Here is a 12,742-nt window from a genome sequence, read left to right on the forward strand (position 1 = left end):
AAAACATAAGATGTGAGCTACTTTTAGGTTGGTTAATTCTGTCAAATCTTGGCTTCAGAAAAAATTATTTACACGTCAGACTGCTTAAAATGCCATTTTATTGTTTATATTACTGACTAGCAAAAAATACATTTCTTGAGCACATTACTCAAGGTCACATATTGTGTTCGTCTACTGAACCTTGTCAAACCCCAGTTAAATTGTGTGACATTTTCAAAAACTTATCCTGATATCTGTCCTAATTCACTTCTGAAATGGTGGTCTCAATGTTGTCTGAAATGTATTTAAACTTTTATTTTGTCTTTTTGCAATTATGTTGAGTGTTATTTTATTCCCTATAAAATATGAATAAAACAATTTAAAACACAAACACAAGTAATGTATTGTGTGAGCTGAGGAAGGTGGAATAAAATTTGCAAGTAAACTCTGGTAGAAACGAACAAAACCTGTGTGACAATATTGGTTCTACCTCTTATCAAAATCATTCAAACCAGACATTATCTTTTATTTGTGTACACACCATAACTTTAAAACAACCACCCCAAAAAGAAGAATGAGAACTGTAGTTTTTAAGGGTGCTGGCAACTGTAGCTGTGTGAGAGGCAAACTACAGTTCCCAGGGTTCTTGGGACAGGGATGTGCTTTAAATGTGTGCTGTGTGTAAAATTGCAGGCCATTCGAATTCTATATACAATATTGCAAGAATTCTAGCACAGTTTTGGTATGTGACCTGCATCTTTATCCTAAAAAGCCATCTTCATTTGGATGTGATCAAGCACATCCTTCAACCGGGCACCTTTTACATTGAGTTAAATTAACTAATTCATTTAATTTAATTGTTATTTAAAATGTGTGACAGGCTTTAAATTAGCTAATTATTTTAATTACTAATTAAATTTTGTTACATGCTTTACTCTTCCATGGTCTGAAATTAAACGTTACTGAGACACAGAAGCGAACTGTGGCTAAATAAAAGAGATGCAATCAGACATTTGAGCAGACAGGTGCCAAATGAAAAGTCATAGAGTCATAGAATTTTAGAGTTGGAAGGGACCCCAAGGGTCATCTAGTCCAACCCCCTGCAATGCAGGAATCACTGCTAAAGCATCCATGACAGGTGGCCATCCAATCTCTGCTTAAAAACCTCCAAGGAAGGAGAGTCCACCACCTCCCAAGGGAGACTGTTCCACTGTCAAACAGCTCTTACTGTCAGAAAGTTTTTTCATGTGTCTATCTCCTTTCTTGCAACTTGAAGTCATTGGTTCGAGTCCTACCCTCCAGAGCTGGAGAAAGCTTCTTCCCTCCTCCATGTGGCATCCCTTAGGCTTAAGAAGATGGCTCTCATACCTCCTCTCAAGTCTCCTCTTTTCCAGGCTAAACATACCCAGCTCCTTCAACCATTCCTTCAACATATCCAGGTTAAACATTCAAGCGCTCCTCCTAAGGCTTGGCTTCCAGACCCTTGATCATCTTGGTTGCCCTGACATGCATCAGGTGTGTTTTACCTCTGAGAGGGTTGTCATTCACGCACTACAGTGGCCCTCCAAGGTCTCAGGTAGTTTTATGGGGCCTACCAATGAGAGCTGATCAAGACAGGACAACGGCCTGGACAGATCAGTTGGTTAGGACCAGTTGGTACCAAGGCTGCAGCTTCAACCCCCGCATGGGAAGGTTGCATGTTCCTGCATTTCAGGGGGTTGGGCTAGATGATCTTCAGGGCCCCTTCCAACTCTACAGTTCTATGATTCTATTAACACTAGACCTACCATGCAAGTCTTCCCAATCACATATAAAATCCAGACTAGGGGATCCACATTTAAGAGTATCCTGGGTGCACAGATAAGGGCTTCTAAACCCTTCCCCAACCTGCTTACCTCCGCACCATCCTTCTCCCCACCAGGCAACTGTTAGTATCAAAGCCCAGTAGAGGGGGAAGTGATGTCCATTTCCTGTGGTTGTGGCTTCACTACATGAAGGTGCACTTGTAAGAATGAATAACAACAGACCAGCTGCAGGAAATTCTCACTTTGCAGTTAGAGTTGCTTATAAAAATGAATGTGACATTAACTTGTTCTAACACGTTGCTATCACTGTGGAAGCGTGAACAGAACGTAGTCACATCTAGGAATAGATTTTTTTGAAGCAGACAAATCCAAAACAAATAAGAACATCATGCTGGCAATATTCTAATGTCCACTTCTTTTCAAAGTTATAAGTCCTCTGACCTTTGAAACATTATTTGACTTGGAACCCCTATAGCTAAAGGAGTGCCTTTCACCCATATGAACCTGTCATCTGTGGCCCTTCTGCATGCCGCCACCGAGGGAGGTTGAGAGGCTGGACACTCTTTTCTGTAGGCGTTCCCCACCTGTGAAATTCGCCCCCCAGGGAGGCCCACCTGGAGCCAGCCTTCTCACCCTTACAGCAACGACTTAATTCAACATTAGGAAGAACTTCCTGACAGTAAGAGCTGTTTGGCAGTGGAATTTGCTACCAAGGAGTGTGGTGGAGTCTCCTTCTTTGGAGGTCTTTAAGCAGAGGCTTGACAGGCATATGTCAAGAATGCTTTGATGGTGTTTCCTGCTCGGCAGGGGGTTGGACTGGATGGCCCTTGTGGTCTCTTCCAACTCTATGATTCTATGATTCTATGATTCATTTTCCTGGGTGTCTGAGCAGCACCAATGACGGAATGTTTTTACTCTGTTTATGTTTTTAATATGTTTGTGTATCTTTATTACTGCATTTTATTCTTGTTGACAATCATTCTGGCACTTCTTATTAGGGAAGCAAGTCATTGATTCAATATGAAAATCATAGCCAAGCAGGAGTTCCAGTGTTGAACAGTAGGATGAAATATCTCCTTCCCTTCCCCCCCCCCAAAAAAATCTTAACATACTATTCTGCTGAAATGGCCATTCTCCAAATCCTGCGGTTAGTCTGGCCACCTGTCAAGCAAGGGACATCTCTGCTATTCCATTTTCCAAACTTTTCCCCCCTCTCACCAAAATGCCACAGAAATTAGCTATCTCTGCAAGTGTTCCAGTCCCTGGCATTCTCAGGCAAATGATCAAGTGAAGATTGCGTCAAAGCTTTCGACTAAAGTAGCATTTAAGTTCCCCCAGACTGTCACCATAAATGTCAGGAAGGATCATCCAAAATGTTGTTTTGGGCTGTGTTAAAAGACTGCCAGACCAAAAAGAGGCATTTTTAAAAAATGCAACACATTTCTCCAGCTCTCCCCTGGATGCCATTTTCAGCCATAAAGGTGACTCTGCTTGTAATTAAAGTCTATCCAGGGGCCACAAATTGATTCCAGGTTGGCTGAGTTGGCCAGTCCCTCAGAGTAAAGCCCCAGGATGCAGCTCTTTTAAACAGCATAATAAGAAGTTTTGGTTATTCCTGGAGGCAGAGCATCCAATAATTTCCTATTTTTAAGAGGCACAGGAAGCAGGAGGATGGCCCATTGCATAACGATCTCAATGAATCACTGGCTCTAGCTTGACGATCAGAGGTGAAAGTAAAAGCAAAGGAAAATATTGCACTGAATCATAGCAGGAAAGAATTCCCTAACAAGATCTATTAAGGTTCTTCCAGACCCCGCAATAAGTTAGCAGCTTGGCAGTGGTGTATTACTAGCTAACACAAATAGTATTACTGTTGATATTACTGTTTGTTGGCCCTCGCGGACTCCAGGCGCCAGCCCAGGGCTTGACCACCCGCTCCTGATTCCAATGTTACAGAGGAAAAGAACTGTAATGTGCATTAATGCAATGCACTGTGTAAACTATCTTAGAAACCTACATTTGAAAGACAGTATACACAATCATCTACGGTAAATATATAGTCGGAGGCCTTTTAGTTTAGGAAAAGGACGACTAAAGGGAGGGCATGAGGAACTAAGGGAGAACTTAAAGGTAAAGGGGCCCCTGACCATCAGGTCCAGTCGTGTCCGACTCTGGGGTTGCGGCGCTCATCTCGCTCTATAGGCCGAGGGAGCCGGCGTTTGTCTGCAGACAGCTTCCGGCTCATGTGGCCAGCATGACAAAGCTGTTTCTGGCGAACCAGAGCAGCGCACGGAAACGCCGTTTACCTTCCCGCCGGAGCGGTCCCTATTTATCTACACACACTGGTATGCTTTCGAACTGCTAGGTGGGCAGGAGCTGGGACCGAGCAACGGGAGCTCACCCCATTGCAGGGATTCGAACCGCCGACCTTCTGATCAGCAAGCCCTAGTCTCTGTGGTTTAACCCACAGCACCACCTGAGTCCCACAGTGGGACACAGTTGTTTCACAATAAATAAATGCCATCTTGATCCTTTAAGGGAGAACTTAAGCACATCCAAATATATTAATTGGCAGTGGGTCTTTGATAACACCAAAGAAATAAGTTCTTGAATCCACTAGCACAGGAAGTGGTGATGGCCTCTCGTTTTGAAGAGAAATTATACATATTATTAATGAGAGGCTGTTCTGTTAGCTATGATAGCTACATGAAACATCCATGATCAGATGTTGCAGAAAGTTTTATGCAGGAGGTGGAAGGACAGTGGGAGGAGGCAATTGACATCAAGCCCTACTTGTGGGCTTTCCAGAGGCATATATTTGATGGCCCCTGTCAAAGTACGATAGTGCACTACAAATCCACTGGTTTTGATCCCAATGGAGCTCTTCTCCTATTTATTGATTACTCTGTAAACCATTCCCATCCCCTCTGTTTCTGATGTTCAGGCTGCAAATGCCAATTGCTTCTAGGGCCAAAATGACATCACCCACCCACAAGGGAGATAGCAGGACTGAAGGAAGGTCACGCTAGGTTGCAAGCAGTGTCTGGGTGGGAATCACGCACACACACAAAAATCCGGACTTATGGCAATCTATGTCAGCAGTGTCGATTTTGGCAAAATTCTTTGAAAGTACCTCAAAAACGTCTTCTTTTTGCAAACTTGCAAACTTTGGGCAAGACTTAAAAATGCTCAACAACTTTTCTGCCTGGATTTTGAAATATGACAACCCTAGTTAAGCATGGTCAGCAGCCTCCCCAAGCTACTGTACTTGACTGCTGGGAGAGAGTGGGGGTGGGAAACCGGGTGTGTGTAGAATAGAGTGTCCTGCAGGAGGGCATGACTGGCTGAATGAAGCTGAAGAGGAACACTCCATACAACATTTTGTTACAGGTGCCACTTGTCTCCTAGTCAGAAAACATGTATGTTTTCTCTTCCTGTTTTGGGATCTTGAAGGGAACAAGAAAACAAGCAGATTAGAAGACAGAGGGGGAAAGAAACCCCTGTTGACTAATCTGCCAGAAGTGTCTCCCTGATTATTTTTTATGGAATCACCACTGACCACTAGGAATCCTGCATCCCAAGACAGGCTCTCTGCCTGACTGCTTGCTTCCATGCACTAAAGGGGCTTTTTGATATCTATTTCTCAACCAGCGGCCCCCTGCAACACAAGGCAGCCCATTTTCTTAAGATAAGAAGAGTTTTAAAAGCAGTTTGCAATAATGGCTATGTATGTTGTTTAAGAAAAACCATTTAATGCCTCTACCATCTGAATCCCCCCCCCAAAAAAAACACCGCTCAGTGGCTGCACACAAGCCTTTCAAAAAAAGGGGGGTCCCCAAACATTTCTTTTATTGACTGCAAGGGATGACAAGCCTTTGTTTCTCTCTGCCTTGGTCCTCATCTGTTCTTTTCCAGCACTGTTTCCTGTGGAAAGTTTATCCAACCAAGTACCCATGTGGCTGAAGGTGTATGTGCTTAAATCTGACACTGATCTTTCAGAACACAAGCATAAACCTTGCTTTGAATGTGTTAAACTCCCTTTTCATCAACTCAGTAGTACTCTCATTGTGTGCAATTTTGCATTTTTGCCCATGTGAGCTCTTCAATATATTATTTATCAGAGGTTATTTCAAAATGTGCATCTTAAAGTAAACATCCATCATTTAGTGAATATTGTCAGCCACATGTGGGCACTGATGAGCACCAGATCAATTTCATGAATGTCCATTATATCTAATCTTCTCATTTCTGGGGCTGACACTCTTCAATGACCATCAAGATGCTCTAGTTCAGGCATGTCAAACCTGCGGCCCTCCAGATGTTTTGGACTACAATTCCCATCTTCCCCAACCACTGGTCCTGCTAGCTAGGGATCATGGGAGTTGTAGGCCAAAACATCTGGAGGGCCGCAGGTTTGACATGCCTGCTCTAGTTTATCTCCAAAGTTTTAAACATTTACAGCATTTAAGGTAGAACTGTGAATACCAAATTCAACAAAATTAAGAGTTCATTGTAGCATACTGTCGTGAGATTGGAGTTCTGGACAGGAAGGGGCTAAGGGGTCCAGAATGAATGCAAATGTTCTTTGTCAGTCCATGGCAAAGTAGCCAGACACATCTTTTGCTAGGGAAACTATAGGTGATGTGTTTCCTTGGGAACCAAATTTTAAGTTTTCTGTGTCCAGTTCTGGGCACTACAATTTAAGAAAGATATTAACAAACTGGAATGTGTACAGAGGAGGATGACAAAGATGCTCAAGAGTCTGGAAACCAAGCCTTGTGAGGAACAGTTGAGGGAGCTGGATATGCTTAGCCTGGTAAAGAGGAGGGGAGATATGGTAGCCATCTTCAAACATCTTAAGGGCTGTCACATGGAAGTTGGAGCAAGCTTGTTTCTCCTGCTGCAGAGGGTAGGCCCTGAACCAATGGCTTCAAGCTACAAGAAAGAAGATTCTGACTAAATCTCAGGTAGAACTTTCTGCTGGCAAGAGTTGTTTGACAGTGGAACAGACTCTCTTGGAAAGTGGTTGACTCTCCTTCCTTGGAGGTTTTTAAGCAGAGGTTGAGTGACCATCTGTCATGGATGCTTTAGCTGAGATTCCTGCATTGCAGGGCATTGAACCAGACTGACACTCAGGGTCCCTTCCAACTTTGCAATTCTATGATTCTAAGAATGCAGAAAAACAGCTCCCCATGGGCTAAGATGGATGTAATCTAGGTGTCTAAACACAAGATAAAGCATGTGCAGAGAATGAGAGAGATGGAGAAAGAAATTAGTTTGAGTTCTAAATCATTATAGAGTACTAGCTGTCTCTCTGGAGATGATACCTCAATCGCTTTATTTCAGCTTTAAGCACAGAACAAGAACAAGGGCATTCACAATTTAGTTAATAACAATAAAATAAGTTAAAAGATATACAGAATTAGATAAAATTCTAATAAAAGAATTTCAAATTACATATAACAATCCATTACATCTCTTATATGACAGCACGGAAGTTAAAATTTTTGCCATTTGTAAAGTTACAAACGGATTTGTGTCTTGCAGTAAAAAAGCAAGATGCGAATCTGCCAAGTACCCAGGAAATTTTTGAATTAATGGGAGCAGTGAGTTCTTCCAGACAGCACAATATAAAGGACATGTAAACACTATGTGCTGTAAGATTTCAATCGAACAATTATCGCAGGAACATAAAACCGAGATTTGGCCCTTAGAAAATCTATGAAAGAGGACGTTTGAGGGGGAAACATTGAAACACGCTTTAATAAAAGCAAAACGATGAATGGCAACAGGAAGAGATGATAAATAAGCTGGCATGAAATAAGCTGAGATGAAGGAGTAACGCCCAAATGTCGCGGAGAACATTTCCCCAAAGCGGCCCAAAGTGGCGCAGCATAACCAAGCGTGGCAACTACTCTCGATTTGTACACCTTCAACCCCGAGGGCACCATCCGTGAAATAGAATTGGGCATGAGACAGCGCTTCTGCCTTGTTAAGGAGATACTGAATCTGTGCTATCCACCCTCTGGAGATGATGTAGGAGCAGTGGCCTTTGGTTGATGGAGTATTTAGCTGCACTCCCTATGCTCAACAGGTGTATTTATGAACAAGCTCAAATGCTACAAAACACCGTAAGTGACATGGACCTCCTTCTAAAGGAAACCAACACTGGGTGAGTTCTGTCTCCCTGGAACTTGCCATCAATGTCAAGTGGAGGAAGCATGTAGGTAGACTGATAAATGTAGACACACAATTGCAAATCACTGCAATTTGAAGAATAATTCCTTTCATTTAGATGATAAATCTATAATTTACTAAAACCATTACAGAGGGAAAGAGGGTTTGACATGAGATATTAAAAACAGCTTATTTTAACAGATGCTGTCTCAGAATCTGCTAGCCTACTTTGGAAAACATTGCTATTAAATACGAGAGAGACGGTATTTAAAGGAGCAAACTTGCAGTGGGGGGGAGGGTTGAACCAGAAACAAGCTGTTGTTGTTGTTGTTTAGTCGTTTAGTCGTGTCCGACTCTTCGTGACCCCGTGGACCATAGCACGCCAGGCACTCCTAGTTCACTAGTGGAAACAAGCTAGTTCACTACAAATCCTAAACCCCACTCTTCAGTGAGTAGCAGTGCCATCCTAAGCATCTCCATTCAGAAATAAGTCCTATTAAATTCAGCTGGGCTTACGCCCCATGTAAGTGAGGCTAGGCTTGCAGACTGAGCCTCAATGAAATTAGTGGAACTTCTGAGGAGAGGGACATGGGTGGCGCTGTGGTCTAAACTACTGAGCCTTGGGCTTGCCTTTGGAGCTCTTAAACCCTGAGAATACCCATGCAAAAAATGCAAATACAAATAATTGTATAATTATTGTAGTTATGTGATAGGATAGGAGTCTCCAACAATTCCCAGCACCCTTAACAAACTATAGCTGCTGATATTCTTTGCCATGATTGTGAAAGTGGTCTAAACCACTGAGCCTAGGGCTTGCCGATCAAAAGGTTGGTGGTTCAAATCCCCACGATGGGGTGAGCTCCCGTTGCTTTGTCCCTGCTCCTGCCCACCTAGCAGTTCGAAAGCACGTCAAAGTGCAAGTAGATAAATAGGTACCGCTACAGCGGGAAGGTAAACGCCGTTTCCGTGCGCTGCTCTGGTGTTGGTGTTCCATTGTGTGCTGCTCTGGTTTTGCCAGAAGCGGCTTAGTCATGCTGGCCACATGACCCGGAAAAACTGTCTGCGGACAAACGCCGGCTCCCTCGGCCAGTATAGCGAGATGAGCGCCGCAACCCCAGAGTCGTTCGTGACTGGACTTAACGGTCAGGGGTCCCTTTACCTTTATGTTACTTCTGCATAGACGCATATGCTCTAACACATGCCCCTATACCATTGATCTCCACCTCCATCATTCTGCCCGGACACTGAGGTCCAGCACCGAGGGCCTTCTGGCGGTTCCCTCGTTGCAAGAAGCCAAGTTGCAGGGAACTAGGCAGAGGGTCTTCTCGGTGGTGGCACCTGCCCTTTGGAACGCCCTCCCAACAGATGTCAAAGAGGAAAACAACTACCAGACTTTTAGAAGACATCTGAAGGCAGCCCTGTTCAGGGAGGCTTTTAATGTTTAATAGATTACTGTGTTTTATTTTTCTATTGGAAGCCACCCAGAGTGGCTGGGGAAACCCAGCCAGATGGTATAGATAATAATACATTATTATTATTATTATTATTATTATTATTATTATTATTATTATTATCATCATCATCTTCAGTGGATTGTTGGAATCCACAAATAGACTGCACCCTGATCTAAGGTGGCTTGCACCAGGGGGATCTCTGCCACTTTTTTGTTGTTTTGTTTGTTTTATATAGCACATTGTTGCTGACCTGAGGACTTCATGGAGGCCTGCTGGTATAAATATGAAAATAAAAGTTGGTTTCTCCCATCATGCTGCAAGTTTGCTGGGTGGGTCCTCCTGCTTCTAAAAAAGTCAGAGATGATGATTGCCCTATACACTGGCACAGTTGTTATACGACTGACCCATTTGCTGCTAAGCATAATTGGGAGTTCTTACTCTAATCAAAATGAACCTAAAAGGCAAGGCTCCTTTGAAACACATCCTAATATTCTGGATTACTGTTTTATACTTTTTTCAATTGTTAATGAACAACTGAATGCAAAGGAACTTGTTTCCTGCTTGGCAGGGGGTTGGACTGGATGGCCCTTGTGGTCTCTTCCACCTCTATGATTCTATTTCTAACCCCGGTATAATAGCATAAGTTCTGCACTGCCCATTTCACAGAACTGTGCCAGAATCTGCTCAGCAATTTTGAAAATCAATGGGGCAAAACTGGAACTTAAAGGAGGGGGGAAATATAGAATAAAATTGTGCAAAACAAAACATAAAAAGCAACCCAAACCCTACTGAATTTGTGAAAAAGGCAATATGTGAACCAGGGACCTCCTGCCTTAAAGAAACTACTATTCTCTTAGTCAAAGCACCCAATCCACAGCATGGGGTGAGTACTATTGATCTACCTTACAAGGTTGTTGTAAATATTACTTAGTTCATGGATATGAAACACTTCAATGCTAAACATGTATTCTTACATTAGGTCAATGCTATATTGATATACTCATGAAAATACTTCAGATTGGAACTTCCAGTCACCAAATAAGTTATTTGTATCTGATAAAATGGACTGTGGTCCATGAAAGCTTATGCTGTAATATTTATTTGTCTTTAAGGTTTCAAGGGGAGACTGGCTACCCTTCTAGAACTCATCACAAGTAAATTCTATCCTTCATTAGAATATATTACAGCAATTGTCATGTAATTAAGATGACAGGAGTGCCACGTGTTTTTATTTGGGAACATTCACATTATTAATGGCAAGATCATTTTGAGGCAAAGCACCCGCTTAGAAAAGAGTAGGCTGAGAAATGTACTTGTAACATACTGAGCAGAGTCAAAGACTTTTTGAATTGAGACCACGTAATAAGTTGACTTTACCCTGCATATTATCTGCTTTATCCCAACACCCGTAACACTGAAAAGGCAATAAGCTTTCCTAAGAAAGGGCTTCCTTACCTTGGAGAGGCACTTCTGGTCTCAGGCAAGCAGTCGAATCTGATGCAGTTGGCACCTAGTGAAAGGAAAAGCAAAGACAGGGCCATGGACTTCTTCTTACTTGCCTGGGAAATGCCTTTCCTCTCCTCTTGGGGTTTAAATTTCTCTGGGACCTGATGAAAGGACCAATGGATTTGTTTGGGAGGTTCCCTTCTGAGGTTTTTCTCTCTCCCTCCTCAGAAGGATGGATGTGGCTACAGGGATGGGAAAAAATGCATGTCTGTGTGTCTCTTGCTCTAGCTGGAGAAACCAAGTTCTGTCGTGGAAAGGTGGATTCAAATGGGGAGCTAAAAGCAAGAACTTGCTTTCACGTTTACACGTTACAAAGTGGAATTTGAGTTGTGTGCCTCTCAGAAGGCACATGACTTAGCTGAGATTGGAATCAGGTCTCCCATGGGTCAAATCCAGCCACTCTACCCATGGGTTCCATGCAATATTTGGTTACTTCCCACCCTGACGTACTCACCACACACAAGCAGAAAAGGAGGAGGCACATGTGCACAGAGACATGCACACTTGACTTTCCTATAGGGACTGGGTAAAAGTCAGATCCAATGCAATTAAAAAACATCTTCTTGAATTTGCATTATTTTAACATTAGAGATGGACAAAACTGTCAGTTCTTGTTTATTTCAGTCTCTCATTTTCCCAGCCTTAAGTTCAGTTCACATATCCACATCAGTCTGAGTTGTTGTTTTTAAGTCTCCATGAAAATCCATCAGCATTGTAGTGTGAATTTCTCTTAATATAAACATTATTGTATGCCATTTTGCCTACTAGGCACATTTTTGCAAAACAATTTCCCGTAATATAATGCATGTTTGTAAATTACGTTCAGCTATATACACATTTTATGCACAGTTTGTGCTAGCATATGCATTTTTGTACATATTGCTTTGGTGCAAAATTCAGAGTTACACAAATTTCAAAGGATGGCTGTTTCAGTTTGTGTATTGTTTCAGAAAGTGCAAAATAGGTACTGTAGGTTCACCTTTAAATGTGAACAGAATCAAATTTCACACTATAAAGGACCCCTGACAGTTAAGTCCAGTCGCGAACGATTCTGGGGTTGCGGCACTCATCTCGCTATACTGGCCAAGGGAGCAAACATTTGTCTGCAGACAGTTTTTCCGGGTCATGTGGCCAGCATGACTAAGCCGCTTCTGGCGAAACCAGAGCAGCGCACGGAAACGCCGTTTACCTTATTTATCTACTTGCACTTTTTTTGGCGTGCTTTTGAACTGCTAGGGTTGGCAGTAGCTGGAACCGAACAACGGGAGCTCACCCCGTCGCGAGGATTCGAACTGCCGACCTTCCGATCAGCAAGCCCTAGGCTCAGTGGTTTAGACCACTTTCACAATCATGGCAAAGAATATCAGCAGCTATAGTTAAGGGTGCTGGGAATTGTTGGAGACTCCTATCGTATCACGTAACTACAATAATTATACAGTTATTTGTATTTGCATTTTTTGCACTGGTATTCTCAGGGCTTAGGAGCTCCAAAGGCATTTTCTAAACAAATATTTGATTTTTTTGAAAGTATTTGCTAGCTATATGGCCAAGTGGCCTCTTATAAGGTTGTGTTGGCATCCCCTAGGACAGGCATGGGCAACCTTGGCTCTCCAGATGTTTTGGAACTACAACTCCCATGATCCCTGGCCACTGGCCCTGTTAGCCTGGGATCATGGGAGTTGTAGTTCCAAAACATCTGGAGAGCCAAGGTTGCCTATGCTTGCCCTAGGACCACCAGATTGGTATCTCCAGGAGAACATCCACCACGACCTGAAGCAGCTTGAGCAGGGAATCCTTGGTGCATTTGGGCGGTCAGCACAT

General features: G+C 42.8%; 1 protein-coding gene across 1 annotated transcript in view; it reads right to left on the bottom strand.

The window, feature by feature from the left end:
- The window catches only part of TNN (tenascin N), a 45,935-nt gene extending 34,972 nt beyond the window's left edge, over positions 1-10,963 (bottom strand). The window contains exon 1 of the mRNA XM_060276593.1: positions 10,871-10,963. The gene's annotated coding sequence lies outside the window, so the exon portion shown is untranslated. The remainder of the gene's footprint in view (positions 1-10,870) is intronic.
- Between the last annotated feature and the right edge of the window lie 1,779 nt (positions 10,964-12,742).

The sequence above is a fragment of the Zootoca vivipara genome, chromosome 7 (assembly GCF_963506605.1).
Source record: "Zootoca vivipara chromosome 7, rZooViv1.1, whole genome shotgun sequence".
In the NCBI taxonomy this organism is placed as follows: Eukaryota; Metazoa; Chordata; class Lepidosauria; order Squamata; family Lacertidae; genus Zootoca; species Zootoca vivipara.